This window comes from Caretta caretta, chromosome 4 (genome assembly GCF_965140235.1).
Source record: "Caretta caretta isolate rCarCar2 chromosome 4, rCarCar1.hap1, whole genome shotgun sequence".
Classification (NCBI taxonomy): Eukaryota; Metazoa; Chordata; order Testudines; family Cheloniidae; genus Caretta; species Caretta caretta.
In genome coordinates, this window is record NC_134209.1 from 31,339,079 (window position 1) to 31,345,078 (window position 6,000).

Sequence of the window (6,000 nt, forward strand, 5' to 3'; positions counted from 1 at the left end):
ACCACTGCGATCCACAAAACTCCCACTCAGCTGCTGCCTCATCCTGCAGGTGCCTAAACTCACTCGGTGCCTAACTTTCTGCTGTAAAAGTTCCCTACGTGCCTAGGTTTTATACCCTGGGATATGCGCACTGCTGCTCACTATAGGCATCTGGACTCCTACCTCCTGCCTAAGCCTCAGGGCAATTCATCAATTGAGGGAAGATGTGCATGCTACGCTCTAAGTCACGGGTGGCCTCTGAGCATGCCTGTAGGAACATATCCCATTCAAAAATCCAGCTGGAGGAGGAGATAGTAATGGTGCCCACCTTATAGCTTTTAGCTCAGTGGTTACAGCATTTGCCTGGGATATGGAAGACCAAAGTTCAATTCTCTCTGCCAGAGTGGGAAATAGGATTTGAACAGGTGTCTCCCACCTCTCAGGACAGTGCTCAAACTAATAGGCTATATTGATGTGTGGCTCCCTTTGTCTCCTGCTGAAGCTGCTCCACTGTGGATCAATAATGAGAGAGATTGGAATTGGGGACTGGATCAAGCGTCTCCCACCTCCCACGTAGAGACCCTAACCACTGGGCTACAGAGCTATTGCCATTCTCTCTCCCTCTTTCAATGATTATTTACGTATTTATCCACAGTGGAACACTCACTGGGCCAGAGAGAGCACCTGGTCATAAAACAAAGAAATAAAATGAAACCAAGAACACAGTGCAATGCGTTAAAAGACTGTTTTCAATGTTTTGCAAGTCACCAGTAAAAATTCACTCTAGGTTCCTATCTATTTTATCCTATCTAGTTTCACTCTCCGTCTATATCTGTAATTCTGAAAGTAGCAGGTTGCTTTTGCCTTTTGCACCAGAGAGGAAACCAACAAGTAGCATTTGGCCCTTAATATTAACGATCTGTTGCATGCCTCAGCTTCAATTTTTGTTATGTGTGGTGTTTTGTTGGTTAAATAGTAAAATAAAAAACATAAGAATAGCAAGGTTTTTGCGCCTCAAATTTGACCTACTTTACCATTCCCAGAATGTACTAATATAATCCACCTGCTTCTAAGCCATCCCCAGAGGGAAGACTTGCAGGAGTAAGTTCATGTCTGGGCCTTTAATGTTTGCAAATGAAGCAATCTTTTGTAGTTTGAAAGAGAAAGAGAAGATGGTTAGCCCAGTAATGTTTTTTTACTCTTATAACTTAAAAATAGTAACTGATAGTCTTCAAGTTGTTCTGTAATGTCCCTCATGCTTGAAGGCATCTTCCCTCTGCCAGAAAGTTGAACCCCATCACATCAGACTCAGTGTTGTTCACATTGATCCACATACATGTGACCTCCAAGCGTGCAACTCATAATACATAAGAATGAGGCCACACATCCTGAATAAAGCTCCAATGGGTACAAAACAGGAGCCCAACCACTTAGCAACACAGGTCATTGTGAATGCATCATCTGGGCTCCATCCTTGGCCCTGGCTTTCCATTGAACTGAGTCCTCTTAAAAGTCTCTGCCCTGGTATGGAAACCACACATGGGATTGCACTTAAATGCCTGAGAGAACATTTCTCTGATCATGATCAAGGCAGACATGATCCACTGGAACGATGAAAGTGTCAGCCAGTGATGCTGGAACAATTTTTATAGTGGGGGTGCTGAAGGTGGAAACCACCTATTTGGGTTATTAGTACTTCAAGCCAGCGACAGCACCCCCTGCACCTCTAGTTCCAGCACGTATGCCTTCAGACAATACGGGGAGGCTCAAGAGTGAAAGAGAAAGAATTTTGCCAGTAGCTGGATATGGACCATAGAACTCACTCCTGCAAGAGAGAAGACTAACGGAACCAACTAAAAGGAAAAATTCACTGCCCCCTCACCAGCTTTGCTTCCTTGCAGAAAGAAGCTCTTCATGGGCGCAGGCATGCACACAAAACTAAACATCAATCAAGCCATTGCTCTTACAGGATATAAAAAGGAGGTTGTTATTTCCTTTAAAAAATTCACATATTTAATAAATTGTCAAAGAAACATTGCTGTAGTACTAACTTTATAATTCCACCAAGAATAGATTTGACATATATCATTTCCTATTTTTAAATACTTGGGAGGCATGCAGTCACTGTGGTGATGAGGGACTGATAGATAGATAAGTGAATATCTGTGCTCACACACTTGCTGTTTAAGAGGTAACCCAAAGCAGGTGCCGCAGTGATCTCAGACATCACTACATACACATTGGACTTGTAAATTTATGAGAGAGAACAAAGCAAATTCCTTTTTCTAAAGACCAGCAAAATAAGCAGTATCCTTTTAACAGAGCTGCATGTCCTTATGTTTGAATTAGTTCATTATAACTTTCTACATTTATAGATACTCACACATAATTTAGTTACCATGCCCATGCTCTACCTTTCTTTAATTAAAAAAAACAACAAAAAATAAAATAAAATAAAAATAAAAAAAATCTACTCCTTGGTGTGATCTTTATTTGAAAAGCAAGAAAATGTAGACCTTTATTAATTTCTAGTTAGCTTTAAAGAGCATGAAACAGTGGACTTTTATCTATTTCTTCTATGGACTGCTTTATGCACCACCATTAAAAGAACCTGCCATCCTAAAGTAACGTACCTGGAAGGGACAAGCATTTATTATAATGAATTGCCCAATTAATGACAATCTGAAAGGCTAAACTCTTTACATAATAATACAACACTTCAGCGAGAGGTAAATTGTTCATTCTTAGCTTGGCCAACAATATGGACTACCATTCACACTGGTTCAAGAGGCAAAGCTTTGAAATGTCAGACAGAGCAGCATAAAAAGAGATATAAGAGCAAAATGTATAATACTGCACTGGCAGGGGATATGACTAAATTGCTTGTTAAGTCTTTTCCCTCTCTGACTTCTATGATCCCACGATCCACAACAACACATGACAGGACAAGGAAGGCTTGCATCTTCCACATGGAAAGGACAAGAATCTCAACCATTCAACAAAAGTGTCTGAAGAAGGAAAAGGAGAAAAAAGAAAAAGTAGTGGTAGCAGATCAAAGTTCTTAACCTCTTCTGCTCACCTCTAGTTCTTTACCCCCAAAAAATAGAAAGCGTGGAGAAGCACCATTCATGTTTCACTGAACTAGCAACAAAACACAATGCTGCTCATAATCCATCTTTCCTCAGGTTCACAGAACCACTGTAGAGACAGTCCGCCCCTACAGCTCACTTCATCGGAAGTGTGAAGAACTTCATGTGAAGAACTGTGATTCCCCCATTGTAATACATCAGTCTCTGATTTTGAGGTCAACTGGAGTTTTCCCATTGACTTCAGTGGGAGCAGGAACAGGATTTTGGAAGATTTATGAACCCTGAGGTATGGAATGGCAGTAATGCTCAAAGCCAGGGATCTCAACGTTTTTTACAGCGTGGCCCACATCTCAGAGTGATTGTCCTTTGCACACCCCCACTCCTATTCCTGCACGGACAAATGTCATCTCCCTCAGGCAACCGCTTTACTACAGCGTGGCAACTACAGCACTGGTTTACAGGAAAAAGTAACATTTGGAAAGTATTTAATGGAATGTTAATTTCTTTTAATTCACTTTAGCAACTGGAAACAAAGAGAACTAACATCATGTGACCAGCCAGCTCTCAGCAGACTTCCACTGAATGCACAGGTTGGAAAACTCTGGTTTAGGAAATACAAGGGGAAGGATAGGGTAACATGTATTTTCATTCCTTGAAAAAGTACATTCCAAGGACAGAGATTGGGAAGGGGATACAAAGTATTGCTCACAGGCTTTTCTCTAGTCTCTTTTAGGATGACTGCTGTGAAGCCTCATTCTGTCATCCACCTCACTCTTATTCCACCCAACCCTTCCTTTAAAAACAAAAATCTGTGCAAAAAAAAATCAAAGGTTTTGAAACAAATGACACTGCAAAAAGATATGGAGTGTTTTGTTTTTTGTCACTTGTGTCTGGGCAAGTAGTTGTACTGTGCAACAGTGCTGTTGCTAGGGCAATTACTCTCCCCTGTTGAATAGCAAAGCAACATTGCAGCAAAACTCATTTTTGCCACTCAAACCCATCTTTTACAGATGGAAATACAGCACCTTGTTTCCCTCCTCTCTTCCTTTAACATCCGACTATTCTGTTTATTTCATTTTGAAAACCAAAAACCATACCAGCTTCCCAGAGACAAACCACAGAAATAAAAGCAAACACAAAATAATTCTGGAACCAACAAACAACTGAGCAATTATCTTTTCAAGACTCATCTGGGTCTCTCTGCCCAGATCTACAATGGAGAGGTGACCACTACACTCATGAGAAGAAGTTAAAAAAACAACATGCAGCACTTGTGACTGGAAAAAAATAAATGGGTTGGACCCATTGCTGCACTCCTTACTCAGGCAAAACTCCCACTGAAGCCATTGAGAAGACAATTCTGCTTTCTTACATGGTCTGTGTAATTAAAAGGCAGAATTAGGCCCTCTTTGACTTCAGTGGAGGGTTTGCCTAATTATTTTGTTATTGTTTTTATGGCAGAATTGCCTAGCAGCCCTATGCTAGACAGTGTACAGACATATAGTAAGACACACTCCCTGTAAAGACTTCAGGATTTGACCCTGAGCTGGTATCTGGTAAAATGCCTGCAATGTATTTTCAGAGTCAAATATTCAACAGCAATTCCCTCCACCTGCTATAAATGGGGTGTAAATACGTTATGAATCTGGGCCTGCATCCCAACCGTTCTGTTTGTTTATCTTCCTGCTGTAGTAAACATTTCTTCCAGCCCCAGCCACGACCCAGACTCCTTGGAGGGGGGGATAATCCCAAAGGCACACCAGCTTTTAGCAAACAACGTCCAAGTGTTTTGGATGGGAACGGGTTCTTCCCCAGTGCTGCACTAGGGCAGAGAAGAGGACCCAGACTGCGGTCCCCCATCCAACTGCAAGGGTCACCCTCCTCCTGTCCACGCTTCAGCCTCTTAAGAATTCACAGCGACAACCTTGGGCTGCAGACATGCAGGGCACAGACGCATCCCCCACGCCGGCCCCGCCACGCTCCCCTTACCCAGACCGGTTTTGCTGCTTATTCCTCGCGCATGCAGCAAAGCATTTGGGTGGGTGGGCGGGGGGGGGGGGCGTTTTGTATTCACCCCATTTGCCAGCCCCGATTTCCACTGTCAGGCAAGGCATCCCCTGCTGTGCCTCGCTGGTATTATGCCCGTCCCCAGCCCTCTGCAAATGGCAATGCCTTGGGGTTGCTTTGCCCTGATCAAACTTGCAGGCAGAGTTCGCCTCCAGGTGCAAGGCGGTTTCTTTCCCTCCGTGGCAAAGCAAGCCAGGTTGCACTGAAGCGACGGGGGGAGCAGGACCGGCTCCGATGACCGTGTGACACCCACACCACCGGCCACGTACAATCAACATACACCCGCAAGCCACCGGCCCTGGGCTCCCTCCCTTACCTTCAACGCCGCCGGGCAGCCGCCGCTGCAGCTCAGCCGAAGGCACGGATGACCTTGCAGAGAAATCCATCCTCTGTGCAGCAAAGGAAGCGCTTCCTCCCTGGGGGGCGGCCGCAGAGATCCCGGGGGCGAGCCCCCGCTGCGCTCCCGCAAGGCAAATCGATCCAGGGAGCGGCGAGCCCGCCCAGGCAACACGCGCGGGGAAGCGCGAGCCCCGCCAGTGACCGCGCAGCCCGCGGGCGGGCGGGGCGGGGGCTGCAGGGGCGGGGCGGGAGCTCCGCGGCCGGCCGCGCAGATGGGCGCCGCTGGCGCTGCCGGGCGGCCAGGGACTGGGCAGCGGCGCGCGCGACGGAGCCTCCCGGGACCCCGGGTGGGATCCGCCGCTGCCAGCCCGCGCCCGCACCCGCACCGCCATTGCCCGGGCGGGGATGGTCAGGCTCGCCCCCCAGGAGAGAGCTGGCCCTTTACATTCAAGGGGGGGGGAGCTCTTCCCCCTGCTGCACGTGCACCCCCCCCCCCGCCCGCCCGCCCCTGTCTGGGGAAGCAAAC

At 46.4% G+C, this 6,000-nt stretch overlaps 1 protein-coding gene across 1 annotated transcript in view; it reads right to left on the minus strand.

Annotated features, from left to right (window-relative positions):
- GPRIN3 (GPRIN family member 3) overlaps positions 1-5,689 on the minus strand; it is a 66,664-nt gene extending 60,975 nt beyond the window's left edge. Inside the window, exon 1 of the mRNA XM_048847286.2 lies at positions 5,452-5,689. The gene's annotated coding sequence lies outside the window, so the exon portion shown is untranslated. The remainder of the gene's footprint in view (positions 1-5,451) is intronic.
- Positions 5,690-6,000: the final 311 nt, after the last annotated feature.